The sequence below is a fragment of the Engystomops pustulosus genome, chromosome 9, assembly GCF_040894005.1.
Source record: "Engystomops pustulosus chromosome 9, aEngPut4.maternal, whole genome shotgun sequence".
Lineage (NCBI taxonomy): Eukaryota > Metazoa > Chordata > Amphibia > Anura > Leptodactylidae > Engystomops > Engystomops pustulosus.
Genome location: NC_092419.1, coordinates 45,386,752 through 45,409,807, shown reverse-complemented (window position 1 = coordinate 45,409,807; position 23,056 = coordinate 45,386,752). Strand labels below are relative to the sequence as shown.

Here is a 23,056-nt window from a genome sequence, read left to right as displayed (position 1 = left end):
CAAGGAGTGATTACTATGCACTGGGCTGGTTTGAATCCTATTTTCTTCATTTCTGGAAGTATAAGCAGCTGTGTTACCATTTTCACAACTGCTGACACTTAGGGTACGTTCACACGTTGCAGTTAAAACTGCATCGCAATCAGCTTTGAGGTGGTTTTAGGTGCAGTCTTGTCAATTGAGCAGGTGAAAGACATGAACTGAAAGAGTGAATTTGATTTTGGAGGGGAAACCTGTTCCACAAATGTCATTCACTCATTCAGTTCATGTCTTTTATCTGTTCAATTGACAAAACTGCACCTAAAACCACCTCAAAGCTGATTGCGATGCAGTTTTAACTGCAACGTGTGAACGCACCCTTATAGAAATAAAATGGATTCAAAACAGCCAAACACATGTTAACATGCAAAACCACATGCGTTTTCAATACATTTAAAACCGCACCATGTGACTGTATCCACAGACAAAGTGACTAGTAGTGCACAACATGGCTTCACCTGTAGCTTCTAAACTGTACTGCAAAGGGTGAAAGCCCACATAGATTTCTGATATGAGATATGATTTTGGAAGATTTTGCCACGGTGTATTTCAGGGTATCATGCAGCTTGATTTCCTTGTGAGTTAAATAAGCTGCAACTTTTGCGATAAAGGATTCAGTCCAAGGCCGGTTCCACACTTGCAAGTGTGATGCTATGAACTCGCACCACACTTGCAACGCATGCTGCTCGGATCACATGGCCCGAACGCTGCACACCGGGACTGAACTCAGCATGTCAGTTGAATCCCGGTGTGCAGCATTCGGGCCGTGCGATCCGAGCAGCATGCGTTGCGAGTGTGATGCGAGTTCATCCTAAGTGCCTAAGTGGTATGTCATGATTTCTCAAATTATCTACAGCATGAAAGGGTAAATCACATTGGCATTGTACGAGACATTTGGGACTTTGTACCCTACAAACTTCATTCTTTCACAATGAGAAATGTTTTTATGAAAAGTAAAAATAACAATAGAAAGAATGGAAAATGATTCCACATTTGGAAACATATAACAATGAATGTCAGCAGTAACTAGTAGACGGGGCGAAATGAACTGAAGCTATTGACCGGGCCCTGTGGCTATACAATACCATCAACACAAGACAATATCATTTCCTGCAGAGCCTTCTCTGCCGCCTTCTGTATTCACGAATAGTCCGGAGGAATAAAGATGTGATAATCTGAGTGTGAGACCTGCAATATCTCCTCAAGATTCTATCTCCCCAATGACAAGCGTATACGGCATGCACACAGCATTGCCTTGTGATAGGTTGACTTTGCTTCCTGTGAAAGGGTTAAAGATATAATGAACTATTTGGAAACAGATGGCTGAAAAATAATAAATTCCCAGCATCATCAGACGGTATGCAACCGAGACTGAATTACCCAATTACATGTATTCATACAAAGGGAGCAGACTTACTGCACAACTCATTTCTATGGACTTGTGAATAGCAGGTGGGGCCTGTAAAGATCTGAGGCTGAGAGATAAGCAGGTAATCAAGGGAAAGCTCAAAAATCATATCATTTGCCTGAGGTGGCATTTACAAAGCCAAGATTTCCCATTTATATCTTGTCTGCTGTGGACGGAAGCAACTGCACCTGGTGCACAATGCAGCGGAGAGGAAGACATGACGGGTGCAGCCACCCCAGACACTCACACGATGTGGGGACATTGGAATCATAACAATACTAGCATATATATCGTATTTAGTATTATAAGATGTTATCGACAGCAATGATATCTTTAAAGGCTCACTACAATTATATCACATGGACCTCTAAGACCCTATTCACATTGTCTATCACAAACCCCTGTTCTTCATGGATAGCTCACAATATTATGCATTTGTGATGTCTTGGGTTGATCAATTTTTTTTTATCTCAATTAAAAAAAATCATTCCGTTATTTCTATTTATCGCTTGCAACATTTTAGTTCTCTCTTTTTTTTGTTCCACCGATAGGGTTCTGGGGGTTTGTTGGTGTTACTTATCGAAATGGCCCCGGTTTATAGAAAGATATGTGAACATTTTTGCAGAATTTGTGCAAATCATTTTAAAAGGTGCAAAACTTTTTCACACATTTATGTCATCTTATTTTGCGTGGAGTGATTCTGCACAAAAACATTTTTTTAAAGAAAATCTTGAATTGACGTTGCATGTGCAGTGCATTGTTTTCACAATGAAACATCACTTAGGTTAACGGATATTTGTACATGTTAAAGTCCATAAAAATGGAAATAGAAAATAAAAGAAAAAAGGAAATACAATCAGGAATTCAAGAAAATAAGGTCTACTAACATCTAAATCCCTTATCTAGCTTGATCTTATATATTTGAGTATAGGGGCTTACATCTGGTGTTCTCTTCTCCCTGCATCTCCACTTCTGGTCTTGCACTCTGCCTGCGCACACACTTGGTGATGTCACCAGCCCTGTCATAGTGTGTGCACTGGCAGAGCCCATAGACGTGCAATGCCAGTAATCCAAAGACCAGAAGAAGAGATGCAGGAAGAAGAAGGTGCCGAGGCTGGGCACCGCAAGGGGAGTATTAAGTTTATTTTTTTCTAATATACTTGCAAATAAGCAAATGGGCTTATATCATCTAGTTTTAGAGAAGAAGGGCTTCGTCTTGGACCCAATGTATGGGATAAGGCAGTGGTGGCGAACCTTTGGCAAGGGTGCCAGAGGTGGCACTCAGAGCCCTTTCTGTGGGCACCAAGAATTTGCCAGACAGGACTCAAGGCTTTCTCCTGCATTGCAAAAGACACCTCATTGGCTGCCAGGACTACACGTGGAGCAAGCAGGTGTGGGCAGAGGTGGATTATCGTTGGAGCTTCTGCTCTGGTTCCCATGATTTTTCCTCTTCAGGGGACTTTGATGGAAATCTACAATCAAGATTTCTCTATCTTCTTTCTATTTTATTGGTGTCCCCAGGACGCCAACACTATTGAAACTTGTGATAGAGGAGGGATCAATAGGTCCCTGCTTAATTTGTCATGCTGGCACTTTGCAACATAAAAGTGGGTTTTGGTTGTAGTTTGGGTGCTCTGTCTCTAAAAGGTTCATCATCACTGGGATAAGGTATAATTATCAATTTCAATGGGTTATTTGGGTCTATGATATATCCAATCCAATGTAGTGCACTCAATATTTTTTGAGGGCATGGCCACCAGAGAGACAAAAAAATATGTGTGGGCAGTCTATATGTATGTGTGAGCAGTCTATAGTTATACTTATGTGTGGGCAGTCTATACTTATGTGTGGGCAGTCTGTACTTATATATGGGCAGACTATACTTATATATGGGCAGTCTATACTTATATATGGGGAGTCTATACTTATGTGTGGGAAGTCTATTCTTATACTTATATATGGGCAGTCTATACTTGTACAGTATATATATTCTATATTCTCTATGGGAGTAGCCAATACTGTCATATGAGTACCTTATTTCCAAATTATATGCCATAAAAGACATTTAATTCCTTTCATTGAAATGTGCATTTTTTTTACTCCTTGTTTATATAACACAGACATATTCCACAAGGATCTATCAAGATTATTATTCACCTTTTAATTACACGACAATGAAAAAAATCAATACAAATGCATCAATGATTTAATCCACAGTTGAGGATTTACGTTATAGTGCAGAATCAAGTCTGCAGAGCTAAGACTCTGTTCACATCTCATCCCAGGAGTAGAAGATGGGGTTCTTAGGTTTTCGTCTTGATTTCACGCTGCAATATTTGGATTGCCATTTTGGAAAACGTCTATGAGGAACCTGCAGATGTAAACATGGTATAATATGAGATTATTTTTATTGTTTTTTTCTATTATTAGTTATTTACATAAAATGGATGTTTTCTATGCCATCTGTCCCTACCTGACCCTTATGCATCTCTATATCATAAGGCAGAAGATGCACTACTCTATCAGCAGAGCTGCAGGAAGAACAATAGCTGACATTCATTAACCTAAAGAATTGCGGTGACCTTCAGTGTCTTTAGACCTTTGCTGGCAGATGCTTATTGCCGATTGCTTGCCTGTCCCCAAGCTGTGTCACATACTGAGCAGTGATGGAGATGTGTCTGCAGATACACTACCTGCTGCAAACTACACAAAGGGCTAATCCAAGCATTTAGGCAGGAAAGGGAGACTATTTGTTCGTGTTATTTGAGAGCTGATTTCTTATTTTTTTTCTCTCTCCTCCTCCACCGCCGCTGCCTCCACCTCCTCCCCAAAGCTCCTGAGCATCCCTGTCTCCTAATGAGGTGGAGCTAATGCCTGCAGATTTCTCCTCAAGACCATAGAAAAGTGAACTTATTCAAAGCAATCTCTACTCTAGCAGACGGGAGTCTGGGCTATACACATCTCCGATCTATTGGAAGGAAATACCTGGATCCTAAACCATATACAAAGAGGAGACCTGCAAGGGTGGGGAGGTGGCTCATCCAAGAGACACTGCTGCTATTATTTCATATAGGGAGGATTCATGTCCGGTTATCCAGGAGCAAAAGTTTTTATCCATCATGACACGGGAGATATCTACAAAACTGGGACTCTCCTACAATGTAGGGAAGAAGATGAAGGTGTCATATTCTAAGAGGTAAATCTTAACTGTACTTATTAACATTGAAAATGGACTTTATTAGTCCTGCGCCATGGAATATGTTGCTGTTATAATTTAACATAAAGTAACCTTTGAGTTGACTCAGGTTCAGGTTTCATCAGATCTCTGAAAGATAATCCATACAATGTATCCGTGATATGATTGTAATACAAGGAGCTTACATTTATTTGATAAAACGTTAAATGACTCCACTGTCCACTATAGAAGAAAGGATCATTTATTATATGGATCTGAGTTTGGGGTCTCCTTTAAATATTTTGCATTTGTAAGCACAGGGTTAATCCACAACTAAAATATGGAAAAATCTATATTAGACCTAAGGGTGGTTACTACTCACCTGCAAAGTATTGTTATAAACTTCCCATTCAGTGTGATCATCTAGCTTCAATCTGTTATATTAGTGGCTCTCTTCTGGATGATGATTGGACAATTACTTGTTATTTGTAATAGTATGCAATTCCTTACAATCCCCTTTAAGAAAATATAATATACTGTCCTTAGAGAACATACACTTGAGGTTAATGTGTGGTGAGGGACAGGTTGTCCTCTCTGCTCCATCTTATGTTCTGGGTAGTAAAACCCACATCTTCAAGCTAGAAAAACTTGTGGGTCATTGACCTTTATGAGTAATTGCACTGGATATCAAAGGTACTTCAATATAATATACGATTATATCGTCCATTGTGCACCGAAAAATAGAGGTCAATGACCTAGTGTAGGGGAAGCATTTTGGCTGAATGGTCCTTTATAGGTTATAGCAGAGACAACACACTGAATACTAATGTATACGTATTGTATACTGTCTAATCCCATATACTTTAAATGGCTCTGGTGTAACATACTGACTTGATAATATGGCAGATGCTAGATGCTGAGCCTTATTTAACACTCTTGTGTTATGCACTGGAGAGATCCGGGGTGTTCAATCATCAGCTAATTCTGACAGTGAGAAATTCTAGAGGGCATGAAGAATAGAGGCTCTCATAACTCAAAGGTAGCTAGAACAAGTTAACCTGATTTACGGGTGATGGCATATTAAGATATATATAAATGCTGCCTCCTACTATGCCGGGCCTGTCAAAAGCTTTATAAGATGTCTGCATTTTATTAACTATTATAGGGAATATTTGGGAGATTTGTGTAAGTGGAAATATTATGTGATTTTTATATAATAATCAGATGTGTATGTCGGCAAAATTACCGCAATTCGGCACTGGAATTTTCATTCCAGATAAAGTGCAATCACTACTTTGAAAGATAAAGCGGGGCTAGAACGGATAAAACAATTGCAATGCAAACAGTTTTCATAAACCATTGACAAGAGATAAAACAGATGTGCTGTTCTAGATTTTTAGCTTCTTCCAGTCATTTACACAGCTGCAGAGGATTGCAGACTGCAAGCTGCTATCTGCTGCAGATATAGGTAGATCTTATATACTGTAGCTTGCTTCTTCTGATGAGTCCATAGGATAGCAGAGGGGCCCTTTAGATGAAGCCCTTCATGTTACCATTAAAATGTTCTTGGAGCTAAAGGAACCATTAAAGTATTATGTCATTATAGGAAATACTTAGTTGGGTGATATGAGATTGATCATTCAACCATGATAATCTATAAAGATTGCACTATCCTTGTGCACATAGACTCAAGGGATCAAGACAACCCAAAGCAATAGGAGCAATTGGTAGCGAAATGCAGGATTTTTCTTCATACAGATATTTCACAAACCGCAGGTGTAAGTAGGTTGTATTTGTCTTTTTGTTGAAATGATGTGTCTTCTGGAACCTAGGCTATTAATCTATGGTACAAATACCCTAAGGCATACATGCCATGTCTCTATGGGGCACTTACAGTGAATTCACGTGTGCTCCATACAGGCAGCACAGTGTATAATCATGACATTAAGGGTCTATGCAGGGTATAATTATACCTAAGGTTACTGTCTGATTTCCAGATAACCATACATAAAATCAGCTTAGTAAGATAATCATGTCCGCCTTATACCTTGACCTTATGGGATGATCATTTACTTAGGGTAAGTTCAGACAACGCAGATACATTGTAGAATGCATCTACATGCTGTAGAAATGTTACTTAGATATACAGGCAGTCCCCAGGTTACGCACAGGATCGGTTCTGTAGGTTTGTTCTTAAGTTGAATTTGTATGTAAGTCGGAACTGTATATTTTATAATTGTAACCGCAACAAACTCTTTTTTGGTCTCTGTGACAATTGGATTTTTAAAATGTTGGATTGCCACAAGAACCAGAATTAACAATAAAGCACCTGTGGACACCTTTGATAACTGTTATAGCTGATTATCATAGCCTAGGGCTAAGGTACGGTAAATTAGCAATTACCAGAGGTCCGTTTGTAACTAGGGGTTGTCTGTAAGTCAGGTGTTCTTAAGTAGGGGACCGCCTGTAAAGGGGTAAATGCATATGATCAAAGATTGGAGGGTCTCATGAGCAGGGCCCATTACTAATCCATTCCTATTTTATTGCTCTGTAATGTCTATTTTTTTTGTACATGTACCCCATGATCATCTGTTATTATTAATCTACAACCAAATCAGGTTCACAGTCTGCAGCTAAATCCACACATTTTACATGTAGATTTGGTCACAGATCTTTGGTCACAGAGGTCAGTTGAACCTTTCAATTGACCTTATAGGAAATGTAGCCAAATCTACAGAAGAAATTTTACATGCAGCAGATTTTGAAAGTTTTTATTGAATGTCAATTTCCAAGTATCCATCTACAGAGTGAACACAATTGTAGAATTAAAGGTATTGTATTCCTTAATGGGTTGTCCACATAAAAATATGTGTTTACCTATTAAAGATATTCACTAGACAAAAGGTATCATATTGGGTTAAAAAAGTGCAGAAATGGTGTATTGTATTTAAAAAAAAGGAAATGTCATATATGGTGTCCTTATGTAGCCCTGTATGCTCTATGTACATAATACAGTAACTGAACACATACTTCCCTCTAACCTATAGCATTTTTTATTACTCCAACACATTTTTGCCTTATTGTATGTGTTTAACGGAAATACTCGAATATAAGCCGAGTTTTCAGCACAAAAAATGTTATACTTGAATCTATGAAAAAAAAACAAGCACTGTACTCACCTTTCCAATGCCCCGAGCAGGTCGTCTTCTTTCTTCCAATGCTTCAGCTCCGTGTGCCTTGCGCTTTGCCGTTGCACGCACCATGACGTTAGCATCTTGCTGACATCATAGTGTGTGTGTGTCACCATCGGCCATCGGCACACACACACTCAGCAAGCGGCGATGGCAGCGCGCATGGATGCAGAGCTGGAGCATCTCAGGAAAGAAGAGGAAATGTGAGTACAGAATTAGTTTTTTTTCCTCAAATACTAGGCATACCTCGGGCAGGGGCTCCAGGCTATATACTTGGGGGGCTGTCAGGCTATATACTAGGGGGCATGGGTTGGCTGGCTTTATACTGGGGCTGGCAGGCTATATACTGGGGGCAGGGGCTGGCAGGCTATATACTGGGGGCAGGGGCTGGCAAGCTATATACTGAGGGCAGGGGCTGGCGGGCTATATACTGGGGGCAGGGGTTTCAGGCTAAATACTGGGGCAGGGGCTGTTCTACATATGCTGTGGGCAAAGGGCTGGCTGTATACTGGGGGCATGAGCTGGCTGTCTTTATACTGCGGAAAGGGGCTGTTGACTATATACTGGTGGCAGGCTATATACTAGGGGGAGGGGCTGGCTGTATACTGGGGGAATTGGCTGGCTGTATAGTGGGGGTATGGGCTAGCTGGCTATACACTGGGGTCAGGGGGCTAGCTATAAACTGGGGGATAGGGGGATGGCTAGCTATATACTAGAGGGCATGGGAAGGTTGGCTATATACTGGGTACATGGACGAGCTGTCTATATAGCAAAGGGCATGGACAGGCTTGCTATATACTGGGGGGCAGGGGGCTTGCTGGCTATATACCGGGGGGCATGGGCTGGCACCAATGCATTTCCCACCCTAGGTTTAAACTCGATCAGATTCAGATGAATGCATAAGCTTATGGAGAAAAGAGGATGGAAAGAAGTAAAAATATAGTCCAGACTAAAATGGAAGAAGCCACAACCAAGAGTGAATTCAATAGCTGAGCGTTAGTGGTAGATGGTGATGATGTCTAAGAATTAAAACACCTCTGGAAATTGGAAAATGGTGAAGAAAATTGATATTTGCCAATTTCTAGAGGCAGAAATAGTGTTTTGTGACACAATGGTTCAAAACCATTTACTACAACAGTGGTCTGTGGATGGGGTGCAGCAGAAGAAGGCCTCACTGAATCTAATTTCTGCCATTTTTCTGCCATAATTTCTACCAGTATCTCTGATTGTTTAGATAACAGAACCATTTGCCTGATGCAGGATGAGATTCTTACCAAAAACATACTTTTAGGTAATACACGATAGAGGCACATGAAGTGATGTTCCTCTTCTAGTCTCCAAAAGTGACTCATCCCAGGCAGGTGACTCATTACTGTTTATTAACGTGGGTCTTTGAAGACAATTTTAAGTTAAAATTCAAACGTGGCATTGCTAGAAAGGATCTTCTATACTCTACCTGAGGGTGCTGTTGGTTGAGCAGTATAAAAGCTGCTGACAGTCTTCCTTTATAATAGTGTGCGCTGATTTGTACCTCTATTACCATTTTTGTAATAGTGTAGGAGTCAGGCAGGGTGATTTTAACACCTGGCCAGTCCTGGCAGAATGGTTATCTACACTTATGCAGGACAGAAAAGACGGACAGGAACCGGACCTGCCTTATCTGTTGCGGTGCCAGCAGTCAACACATTCCCACTGCTATGAAGCACAGGGCCTCATGGGGCATGCACCCCACCATGAATGTGCCCCATAGAAAGCTGTAGGGTGGGGTTCACAGTGGAGCTTCATGTGCATGAAGCTAAGTATCTAACAGGAGAAGCAGTTTGAGAAACAAAATACAGAAAACTAAGTAATGAAGTTAGTGAAACTATTTAAAGCAAACCATCACCAATTACATTTTAAACAGGTGACCGGTTTCAATAGCCAATGCCTTGCTGATTTTAAAAAATGTATTTTTTTCTTTGTTGGCATTATGATTTAGTTGCAGATTATCATTTCAGTACTTTATAAAATGTTGTTCCACATTACTCCATGCCAGCAGCATGTGGTGAGTCCCGGAAGGGGAATTGGGGGGCACTTGCACCAGATTGTGTCTCAGTCTCCTCAATGCATTCTTCTTCACCTCCTCGCTCATCCAGCCCCCCGACCCCACCCCATCCTACGCCTGCTCAATGCTCATGACAGGAAAAGGGAGCTTGCGCTTGTGAACTGCGAGAGGGGAGGGGAGCTGGATGAGTGAGATGGAGAGATGTAATGCAGAGGCACAGACTGGTGCAGCCCCCCCCTTGCTGGACTTGCCACATGCTGCTAGCAGGGAGCCAGGTGATGTGAGATAAAGTTTAATAAAGTACTGAAATGATTCAGAATGCCAACATTTTTAAAAATCAGCAAAGCATTGGCTATTGAAACCTGGCACCAGCTAAAAATGACATTACTGGTGACGGGTTCACTTTAAACTTGAACATTCCCTTAACAGCAAACCCTATCAAGGCTGGTCTAAAACGTTGCAGATCCACAAACCTGCCAATGAGCCTAGAGTACTGCAGCTTTCTGAGCACACACTTCTTCTATAGAGCAGCAACCGAGTAATGTTATACAATCAATATATTACAGAATATATCAGGAATATTTCTTTTTATTACATTCCTTGACTTCTGTGAATCCTATCTTCTACGTGAAAGGTAAATCTAATGTATGCTGTATATTAATGCAAAATGTAACAGAGTGGAGTCTGTCAATTTAAGGAGTTCTGCACTATTACAATACTGGGTTAAATGGTGCGATCACAGTTCATATTATCTACAGCCACTGTGATATGCTTCCAGAGATCACAGCTGGGGAGGCAGGATTGGTTTACGTACTCACAGTGGTAGGGAGAGCGCTGCCTGCATAGAAATCTGTGCACTATTAAAGTGCTAGATGTACGGTTACAGGACACAGTAAGCTCTGTGTCTATTCAGTTTATTTTTTCATTTTATTCTACATGTATAAATAAAATATAAGATCTTATATCACCATATTGTGCTAACACAAATTATTGTACTTTTGGAGATTTATTTTAATACGAAGAATGTATTGGATAGTGGCCTTCAAATTTCACATGTCAGCAAAGTATATGTATCATATGCCTGACAATTGTATTGTTTTTATTCTCATGCTTTGACCAAGCATTAAAATCTAATGTGCATTATAAATATCATGTACTATTTTTTCATTTATTTTTATCACACATATGTTAGCATCCTGTAGGGGAGATTCTCAGCAATAAGCTGATCCCTAGTGTTCATTTGTAATACAATGGTTACTCTTTGTTTCACTGCAGCCAAAAAGTTATTTTTTTTTTGCTCATCAATGTACATTCTGCATCCCATCTTGACAGTGCATGTCAGAGCAGATGAGAATCATGAGGTCTAAGGAATTACCCAAAGAGCTCAAAGACAGAATTGTGGCAAGGCACAGATCTGGCCAAGGTTACAAAAGAAGAGCGGAATCCTTAAATGAAAACAATTTTTCGCAACCCAGCTGTCCGGCCAAACTAGGCAATTGGTGAGAGAGGAGGCAGAGAATCCCGAGATCACTGTGGCTGAACTCCAGAGATGCGGTAGGAAGATGGAAGATAGTTCCAAAAAGTCAACTATCATTGCAGACTTCACTAGTCCGGACTTTATGGCAGAGTTTGCAGACAGAAGCCTTCTCCTCAGTACAAGACATATGAAAGCCGCATACAGTGTGCAAGAAATTACATGAAGGACTCCAACACTATGACAAATAAGATTCTCCGATGAGATGAAAATTAAACTTATTGGTGTTAATTAGAGATGAGCGAACACTAAAATGCTCGGGTACTCGTTATTCGAGACGAACTTTTCCCGATGCTCGAGTGCTCGTCTCGAATAACGAACCCCATTGAAGTCAATGGGAGACTTGAGCATTTTTCAAGGGGACCAAGGCTCTGCACAGGGAAGCTTGGCCAAACACCTGGGAACCTCAGAAAAGGATGGAAACACCACGGAAATGGACAGGAAACAGCAGGGGCAGCATGCATGGATGCCTCTGAGGCTGCATAATCGCACCATTATGCCAAAATTATGGGCAACAGCATGGCCATGACAGAGTGACAGAATGAAGCTAGATAGCATCTAAAACATCCAATAATTGACCCTGACACTATAGGGGACGGCATGCAGAGGCAGCGGCAGCAGGCTAGAGAGTGTCATGGCGACATACCCTAAATGGACTCAGGCTTCAAACCAATGGGTGGCAGAGAGGAACCAAAGGAGGTGAGCAAGAAGCGCTCAAATAATATCGGTACATGATAAAAGTTTGCCAGTATATTTTGTGGATTACACAGCAGGGTGGCGACAAAGTTAACATGGAAGCCATGAAAACAACCCAAAATTCTGCCTGACACAGCTCGTTTGATAAGGGGACCATGTATGGAGGCAGTGAACTAGTAGTAGATTAAAGGTGCTGCAGTTAAAACTATGTTAGTTGGATCTTGGCATGGAGCTGGCGCTCCGCTGCCAGGCGAGCTTTCGCCAATCCAAGCCCCTGTCTATAGGCTACTCCCCAAACAGCACTTCTAAGAACCTTTTGTATAAGATCAAGTGTAGTAGCGTTCTTATAAGTTTAGGATATGGCGGGTGAGGGGAATGTAAACAGATGCGCAAGAAGCGCTGAAATAATATCCCTAAATGGTAAAAGTTTGCAAGTATATTTTGGGGATTACACAGCAGGGTGGCGACAAAGTTAACAACTTTGATGTGGAATGCCCTGTAATAGCTCTTGGGCGGTGTGCCTTTTGTCGCCTAGGCTCAGCAGTTTGAGCACCGCCTGCTGTCGCTTAGCGACGGCACTGCTGCTGTGCCTAGAGCTACCGACTGATGGCGCCGTGCCCACGGATGGTAGTTCGGAGGAGGAGGTGGAGGAGGGGTGGGAGGAGGAGGAGGCATAGTAGGCCTGAAACACCTGGACCGAGGTAGGCCCCGCAATCCTCGGCGTCGGCAGTATATGAGCAGCCCCAGGGTCAGACTCGGTCCCAGCCTCCACCAAGTTAACCCAATGTGCCGTCAGCGATATATAGTGGCCCTGCCCGGCAGCACTCGTCCACGTGTCCGTGGTCAGGTGGACCTTGTCAGAAACGGCGTTGGTCAGGGCACGGATGATGTTGTCTGACACGTGCTGGTGCAGGGCTGGGACGGCACATCGGGAAAAGTAGTGGCGGCTGGGGACCGAATACCGAGGGGCGGCCGCCGCCATGAGGTTGCGAAAGGCCTCGGTCTCTACTAGCCTATAGGGCAGCATCTCCAGGCTAAGCAATCTGGAGATGTGCACATTAAGGGCTTGGGCGTGCGGGTGGGTTGCACTATATTTGCGTTTCCGCTCCAGCGTCTGGGGTATGGAGAGCTGAACGCTGGTGGATGCTGTGGAGGATCGTGGAGGCGACGATGGGGTTTTTGTGCCAGGGTCCTGGGCAGGGGGCTGACTAGCAGCTGACACAGGGGAAGGAGCAGTGGTGTGCACGGCCGGAGGTGAACGGGCTTGTTGCCACTGAGTGGGGTGCTTAGCATTCATATGCCTGCGCATACTGGTGGTAGTTAAGCTAGTAGTGGTGGAACCCCTGCTGAGCCTGGTTTGGCAAATGTTGCACACCACAGTCCGTCGGTCATCCGGTGTTTCCTTAAAGAACCTCCACACTTCTGAAGATCTAGCCCTCGCCGCAAGAGCCCTCACCACGGGAGCTTCACTAGTTGACAGTGGCGCTGATGCACCAGCTCTGGCCCTGCCTCTCCGTCTGGCCCCACCACTGCCTCTTCCAACCTGTTCAGGTCGAGGACTCTCCTCCGTCTCAGAAGCACTGTGTTCACCCGGCCTCTCAACCCAGCTTGGGTCTGTCACCTCATCATCCTCCGATCCCTCAGTCTGCTCCCCCCTCGGACTTCCTGCCCTGACAACAACTTCCCCACTGTCTGACAACCGTGTCTCCTCATCGTCGGACACCTCTTTACACACTTCCACTACGTCAAGAAGGTCATCATCACCCACAGACTGTGACTGGTGGAAAACCTGGGCATCGGAAAATTGCTCAGCAGCAACCGGACAAGTGGTTTGTGACTGTGGGAAGGGTCCAGAAAACAGTTCCTCAGAGTATGCCGGTTCAAATGCCAAATTTTCCTGGGAGGGGGCAGACTGGGGGGGAGGAGGCTGAGGTGCAGGAGCTGGAGGAGTGGGGATTTCGGTGACATGGGTGGACTGCGTGGAAGACTGACTGGTGGTGGACAAATTGCTCGAAGCATTGTCAGCAATCCACGACATCACCTGTTCGCACTGTTCTGGCCTCAACAGTGCTCTACCACGAGTCCCAGTAACTTCAGACATGAACCTAGGGAGTGTAGCTCTGCGGCGTTCCCCTGCTCCCTCATCAGCAGGTGGTGTCTCACCCCGCCCAGGACCACGGCCTCTGACCCCTGCAGTAGTTGGACGCCCACGTCCCCGCCCTCGTCCTCTACCCCTAGCCCTCGGGTTAAACATTTTTAAAATGAGAGTTATAACTTTTTTTTTTTTTTTACTTCTTTTTGTTTTTTTTGGTGTTTTTTTGTGTTTTTTTTTTTTTTTTGTGTTTTTTGTTTTTTTTTGAGTTTTTAAAACCAAACAATCCTATCCTATTGCTATGGCTATTTTCTAGCCAAGTATCAAAGGAAGCACACTACTATGCCAGATGAGATGACACTGAGTTATTGCCTAATAGAAATCCAACCCCTACTGAATTTTGCCACTTCGGCCTTTGCTATGGATATGTGCGCCACTAAGCGCAGAACACAGCAGTCGCAAGTCTCACTACAAATTGCTCAGAATTGGCAAGTACATGCACTGCAGAAACTACAGCCACCAGCAGATCAACCAGAAATCAAATATATAGAACGCTACTGTAGGCTTCAAGAAGCTGTTTGTATTCTCCTATGGCTATTTTCTAGCCAAGTATCAAAGGAAGCACACTACTATGCCAGATGAGATGACACTGAGTTATTGCCTAATAGAAATCCAACCCCTACTGAATTTTGCCACTTCGGCCTTTGCTATGGATATGTGCGCCACTAAGCGCAGAACACAGCGGTCGCAAGTCTCACTACAAATTGCTCAGAATTGGCAAGTACATGCACTGCAGAAACTACAGCCACCAGCAGATCAACCAGAAATCAAATATATAGAACGCTACTGTAGGCTTCAAGAAGCTGTTTGTATTCTCCTATGGCTATTTTCTAGCCAAGTATCAAAGGAAGCACACTACTATGCCAGATGAGATAACACTGAGTTATTGCCTAATAGAAATCCAACCCCTACTGAATTTTGCCACTTCGGCCTTTGCTATGGATATGTGCGCCACTAAGCGCAGAACACAGCGGTCGCAAGTCTCACTACAAATTGCTCAGAATTGGCAAGTACATGCACTGCAGAAACTACAGCCACCAGCAGATCAACCAGAAATCAAATATATAGAACGCTACTGTAGGCTTCAAGAAGCTGTTTGTATTCTCCTATGGCTATTTTCTAGCCAAGTATCAAAGGAAGCACACTACTATGCCAGATGAGATGACACTGAGTTATTGCCTAATAGAAATCCAACCCCTACTGAATTTTGCCACTTCGGCCTTTGCTATGGATATGTGCGCCACTAAGCGCAGAACACAGCGGTCGCAAGTCTCACTACAAATTGCTCAGAATTGGCAAGTACATGCACTGCAGAAACTACAGCCACCAGCAGATCAACCAGAAATCAAATATATAGAACGCTACTGTAGGCTTCAAGAAGCTGTTTGTATTCTCCTATGGCTATTTTCTAGCCAAGTATCAAAGGAAGCACACTACTATGCCAGATGAGATGACACTGAGTTATTGCCTAATAGAAATCCAACCCCTACTGAATTTTGCCACTTCGGCCTTTGCTATGGATATGCGCGCCACTAAGCGCAGAACACAGCGGTCGCAAGTCTCACTACAAATTGCTCAGAATTGGCAAGTACATGCACTGCAGAAACTACAGCCACCAGCAGATCAACCAGAAATCAAATATATAGAACGCTACTGTAGGCTTCAAGAAGCTGTTTGTATTCTCCTATGGCTATTTTCTAGCCAAGTATCAAAGGAAGCACACTACTATGCCAGATGAGATGACACTGAGTTATTGCCTAATAGAAATCCAACCCCTACTGAATTTTGCCACTTCGGCCTTTGCTATGGATATGTGCGCCACTAAGCGCAGAACACAGCGGTCGCAAGTCTCACTACAAATTGCTCAGAATTGGCAAGTACATGCACTGCAGAAACTACAGCCACCAGCAGATCAACCAGAAATCAAATATATAGAACGCTACTGTAGGCTTCAAGAAGCTGTTTGTATTCTCCTATGGCTATTTTCTAGCCAAGTATCAAAGGAAGCACACTACTATGCCAGATGAGATGACACTGAGTTATTGCCTAATAGAAATCCAACCCCTACTGAATTTTGCCACTTCGGCCTTTGCTATGGATATGTGCGCCACTAAGCGCAGAACACAGCGGTCGCAAGTCTCACTACAAATTGCTCAGAATTGGCAAGTACATGCACTGCAGAAACTACAGCCACCAGCAGATCAACCAGAAATCAAATATATAGAACGCTACTGTAGGCTTCAAGAAGCTGTTTGTATTCTCCTATGGCTATTTTCTAGCCAAGTATCAAAGGAAGCACACTACTATGCCAGATGAGATGACACTGAGTTATTGCCTAATAGAAATCCAACCCCTACTGAATTTTCCCACTTCGGTCTTTGCTATGGATATGTGTGCCACTAAGAGCTAAACACAACGGTAGCAAGTCCCCCTGCTAATTCCTCACAAAATGGTAAAAGATGCAAATTAAAATAAAAAAAGTAGAACGTTATTGTAGCCCTAAGAAGGGCTGTTGGGTTCTTTGAGAATCACTCCTGCCTAACAGTAAGCTAATAGAACACCCTAACGCTTTCCCTGACCAGCAGCAGCTCTCTCCCTAGCGGCATCCAGAGACAGAATGATCCGAGCAGCGCGGCCAGCGGCTAGTCTATCCCAGGGTCACCTGATCTGGCCAGCCAACCACTGCTATCGACGTGTAAGGGTACCACGTCATGCTGGGTGGAGTGCAGAGTCTCCTGGCTTGTGATTGGCTCTGTTTCTGGCCGCCAAAAAGCAAAACGGCGGGAGCTGCCATTTTCTCGAGCGGGCGAAGTATTCGTCCGAGTAACGAGCAGTTTCGAGTACCCTAATGCTCGACCGAGCATCAAGCTCGGACGAGCATGTTCGCTCATCTCTAGTGTTAATTCTAACCAGGCTCTGCTCGTCACCTGGCACATACAATCCCAATAGTGACACGTGGTAGTTGTAGTATTATGCTATGGGGGGGGGGGGGGGTTAGCTGCAGCCACAGGATGACTGGTTGCAATTGAAGAAAAGATAAATGTGGCCAAGTACAGAGATATCCTGGATGAAAACCTCTTCCAGAGTGCTCTGGACCTCAGACTGGACTGAAGGATCACCTTTTAACAAGACAATGACCCTAAGCACACAACTAAAATAACAAAGCAGTGGCTTCAGAACAACTCTGTGACCAATCCTGACTGGCCCAGCCAGTGCCCTGACCTAGACCCAATTGAGCAACTCTGGAGAGAATTGAAAATGGCTTCCAGCAATCTTCATCATGTGTAAAGTGTGAATTAATAAGCAAAAAAATAACTTTCTTGATCTTATCAATTTGCTGCAATGAAACAAAGAGCGAAATATTTTCCGTACCCACCGTATGTGCTGAAAGAAGAGGGCAATTATCTGCATCCTCTGCAGTGCCACCTCAGGACAAATGAAGCATTGCACATGCAATGTATAGGTACACTAGGTGATTTAGATTATGGGATGCTTTCTCTTTTGTTTTTAAAGGAAACCTACCACTTATATTAACTTATAACTCAGTGCACCGCACCATGCGCGCGCCTGTGCGTGCGCCGGATTCTAAAGTGCTGTAGAGCCGGTGACGTCACCGAGCTCTCCGGCACACGTGCGCCTGCGCAACTTAGCACGGGGAAACAGGCCGTGCTAATGGTGTGCCATGTATATGTATATAAACCTACCACTTTTAAGTGGTAGGTTTCCTTTAAGGCCTTTTTCACACGGACATATGAAGATGGCCGTATGTTACCCATAAAGTACCATTTTCATATGGGTAGCATACTGGCACATTTATTTCACCGGGCAATGTCATAGCAGGCAATTTACATGGCCGTATCGTCCACTGTACTGTATCATAAGCGAGATATAAACAAATGCAGAGCATGTTCTATTTTCTCTACTATGTATGTTCTGTATGCCCCATAGAAGTCAATGAGAACTTTAAAATATGTGTTGCATAGGTGCTGCATATGATTGTGCACCGAATGCTACCGTATACACATGCAGTATCCAGGGAGACCAGAACTAGTGGGAGGTGCATTTTGTCAGCCAGCCAATAGTCAGCCAACCATCATTTGCCAGCCCATCGTATTTTATATGGATACGGTACTAACATAGTGACATATGTGCACATACGGATGAAAAACGTCACCCATGCATGGATTCATACAGCACAGAAATACAGGGATGGAGTAATAATACATTTATGTGAAAGGGACCTAGAAGATCCTCAATAGAGGAGAGGACCCTGCTGTATTTTAATTGAGAAGATTAATGAATGAAGTGCTTAGAAATCACATTTCCTGTTTTGTCTGTGTGTGTTCCAGTTGAATGACTTTTCAATTTTGTTCGCTGAAGAAAATGTAATGTATTTCAGATTCAACCACACAAATGGTTCAAAACGCTTGGGGTATCTGCGGGCACCACACCCTTGTCATAGTGTATTTTGGCAATATATGTTCCATATAGGCAACTAGTTCGGTGCTTATGTGCCCATTGTAGGAACATTCTGCAGACCAAAGAACAGACCAGACAGGCTGGCCCCCAAATTATTCAGTGAGCCCTTGGCAACCTTGAATTATATTAGGAGTCTCTAAAGTGTCAATAAGGATGAACAGAAGTATCATATAGCATCAGGAAATATGTCTAAATATGACAAAGACTCAAATCTGTCCGTGCATCCACAAAACAGGAAGAAAAGTCTGCAGACCTACACTTCTGTTTCAGACACACAATGGGGCTCATTTACTAAGGGTCTGATGGACGCATTTTCGCCTGGTTTCCCATCGATTTCCATTTTGCGCCGAAATGCCCCGGGATTTTGGCGTACGCGATCAGATTTTAGCGCATCAGCGCCAGCTTGCACGCAACAGAAATCAGGGCCGGGCCGTTGGACAACCCGACGGATTTGGAAAACCCACAGAATTTAAAAAAGGATTTGTGTTGCAAGATCAAGCACCAGGAAAAAGCAGGTGAACTCCGGCGGACCTCAGGGCAGAAGCGACGGATGCAGGAACTTGGGCGCACGTGGTTAGTGAATTGCGGCAGACCAGAATCTTCGTTGGACAATGGACCGCGGGATCGCGACAGCACCGGGTAAGTAAACGTGCCTCAATAGCTTTCTAAAATGTCTGGTGATAGTTTGTGATTTAGGGAGTTATTTATCAGGTTATTACTCGCATGGATGGGAGCATAACCTTGTTTTGAAACTATAGATTTACTAATACTGTATATAGCAAATCTGAAAACGCACCAGGTTAAGCACAATGTAATATGTGAAAATATCTGCTCAACAAAATCTAATAATCCAATATGCAAAAGAATTGTGTTAAGGAAACTACATTGGAAGTACAGTAACATTTGCTTTTGGGAACTAAAGGGACTTTCAGGAACCAGCAACACGTGTTTTGCCAGTTAACAAGAAAAAACATGTGTTGCAAGTTCCTGAACTTACGTGTGTTGCCCTACCACTCAAGAAATAATTTAAGTACAGGTGGTCCCCTACTTACAGACGACCCCCAGTTACAAACGGACCTCTGGATGTTGGTAATTTGCTGTACTTTAGTCCTAGACTACAATAAACAGCTATAACAGTTATCACAGGTGTCTGTAATGAAGCTTTACTGTTAATCCTGGTTCTTATGACAATCCAACATTTTTAAAATCCAGAGACCAAAAAATATTTAGCTGGAGCTACAATTATAAAATATACAGTTCCGACTTACATACAAATTCAACTTAAGAACAAACCTACAGAACCTATCTTGTACGCAACCAGGGGATTGCCTATAGTTGCATACTGGTTGTGCCAACTTCAAGGTCACAATGTAACTCCATTCACTACCATTGCTTCACGTGTTGCAGGACAAAGTGAAGCAATTTGTAATCCGAGCCTAGATATCTTGCTCTAAATTAAATGGATACATTTGACGAGGCTAATAGGAGAATCATTATGTTGCATTAAAATACTGAATCCTTCCGTCAATACACTTCGACTGTTCTCTTTGCATATTTCAGCAATCAATAAAAATAATCAGAATCCAAGTAGTTATGGATTTATTGAATAAAGTCATTTTGTCATAAACAGTCAGATATTATTTAATTATATGGACTCAATGGGGGGCATTTATTATATATGGCACTAGGTGTTGTTTTTGGTGCCCAATTTTAGCAATATTTTGCACTATAATTATATATTGTGGAGCACAGCCTAAATTTATTTTACGTGCCATAGGAAGAACAAATGAGCTCCAGAAATGTTAAACCACATTCATGAAGGGGTATAGAAGTTGGCGGACTTGCTGTTGGTCTAAATGTGCACCCAAAAATGTGCCAAAAATAGTGTGTGGAAACTAGAAGTTCAGAAAAAGTGTTGAGATTGTAGAACAACAAAACAAATGTTGGAAGTGCCGGAAAAGAAGTTAGATTGTGATGCCAACATATTATAAATAAAGAAACATAAGAAAAAGAATCTGCAAAAATTGCAAATTGAATAATAAAGGCCCCCCAATAGCTCAGTAAAAAAAGTTCTAGGATGAAATGCAATGTAGTATGAACAATGAACATGTTCCTATGCTATAGGATGTGCCACTGCTGAATGTGGGATGAAAATTGTGCGTCCATAAATCTAATGTATCAAAAACAATATACAGTTACAAGTTTTATAAATTACTGGGCTTCATGATCTAAGACCACACAATGACATTAGTTGTCATCAAGCAGCCTGGTTTAACCCAGAGCAGTTATATGAAGGGTAGGTCAGAAAATCAAATTACATGACCAATAAATAATTCAATTAGCCCACAGACAATCTTGACTCATAGGTCATCCGGATATTTGAATTTACAATCTGGAACCAAAGAAAGCAAGGACTACGCCAATAAACCAAAGAAAGTATACAGACTCTAAATGTTTGTAGAGCATGTCCCTCCTGTATAAGACATCCCGTTCCAAACCAACCATGGGAATGCAAAACAAATGCCACTATTGTAAGAAGATATTTAAGTTTATATGTATAGTATGCTTATTTAGTCAAAAGGGCAAATTTAAGCCCAACAATGAATGTACCTTGGCTTTACAGATGCTATGTACACAGGGACAAAGTACTAGAAGAACGGGTTACAATCGAACAAAATTTTTACATTAATATTATACTTCATGGGAAATAGAGGGTCTAGCCTTAAACCTAGGGAATATCAGTGATACAACGTCCAGAGCCAGTGTGTAATGCTATCTGCAACTATGGTGCAGATCTACAATACCTTCACCACCATTATTCTGGTGCAGAAGGCATGTAATTTACCTCATTAGCAAAAGTTTTAATGGATGTTTACTCTTTGGGCATAATGGGCTTGGGAACAAGGCAGGGGCCTGAAATTTAAAAGACTATAGCGAAAATTTCCACTAGGTCAGCCCTGGTCTAAACAGGTCTGACCTGGAGGACATTGCTTCCGGATCTACTATGAGGCTAGAGGATCTTAGTAGATCTGGCTACAGAGTGGGGAACAGGGGAATATTAAGAATGTCAATCAAAACGTCAGTCTGAATATATTTTCCCTATGTCTTTAATTCCTGTTCTTTGTGGCACAGAATGACTTGATTTTGGAAGTTGATATTCTCAAGTTTACAATGATAACACAATCATGGTTCTAGGTGTTGTAAAGCTCAAGATAGGGGCATTTGAAGTCAATTTTGCCCTCTTCACAGGCAAAAAGTGACTGTACTCAGTATAGGAGGAACAATATAAGGAAGTAATATATCACAGGATTCATATAAGGAGGTTAAGCCAGGACAGCTTTCTCTGTTTTATGTCATCCTTTCCGTCTGACAGCGGGAATAATGTCATCAGTTCTGGGATGATGACTTGACTTGTCTTATTATCATGGTGGTGAACCCTGAATTTGCATTATCTTTTCATTAAAAGGCAATCTCCTCAGACATAACGTTACTATGACTGGAATGAGACATGTCTCCTATGGCACAATGTGCTGCACCCTTCCGATAATACACCCTCGCTCATCCCTTTCCTCGAGACATTCTGAGGCTTTCCAGAAATGTCCGCACTATGACAGGCGCCATCGATGCTTATACAATGTACTGTCATCTTAATATATATATTTTTGCTTTGTTGCTCATCTTTGGAGTTCCAGCTTCATACACAGTCAATAGCTGAGACACAAAGCTTCAAAGAGCTCTTAGCTTTTGATGAGATTCTCTCTGTATTCCCTGTAAACTCTGCCCTCTAATCACACACATACAGTCCCCGAATCCAAGCTGCAACGTGCTCAGAGTCATTGATTTACTCACAATCCCCGAGTGACTCCTGAAGTTATTCTGTGAAGAATATTAAATGAGAGCATGGAACAAACACATCTTCTCAGATCAACGAGAAAGCCAATAGCAAGGCAGACACCGGGAACACAATATATGCTCAGAGGTAGGGAAACACAATGTGATATACAAGGAAAAATAATAATCTATATATAGCGCCATCATATTCTGTTGCACTTTACAAATCGTAGGGGACGTATACAAATATAATATTACATTACAGAGTACAAACAGTCATATGGAACAATAGGAGTGAGGGCCCTGCTCACAAGAGCTTACAGTCTATGAGGATGAGGGGGTGACACAAGAGGTAAAAGACATTGGACAATGGTCCAGCCATTCTTCATAAGGGAACAATATAAAATAATTTAATAAATAATTTATTAAATAAAAATTCTGCTGCTTGAACCATCCATCAGCCCCCATCTTATTTACAGGGTCCAAGGTGAAAGTGACTTGTGAGAAGTT

At 42.4% G+C, this 23,056-nt stretch overlaps 1 protein-coding gene across 2 annotated transcripts in view; it reads left to right on the top strand.

Annotated features, from left to right (window-relative positions):
* Positions 1 to 1,506: 1,506 nt before the first annotated feature.
* SERTM2 (serine rich and transmembrane domain containing 2) overlaps positions 1,507 to 23,056 on the top strand; it is a 28,767-nt gene continuing 7,217 nt past the window's right edge. The window contains exon 1 of one of the 2 annotated variants that reach the window (XM_072123393.1): positions 1,507 to 1,526. The gene's annotated coding sequence lies outside the window, so the exon portion shown is untranslated. Of the gene's footprint in view, positions 1,527 to 4,129; positions 4,641 to 23,056 lie in introns of those variants that run through there. The other variant, XM_072123391.1, reaches the window with a different exon arrangement.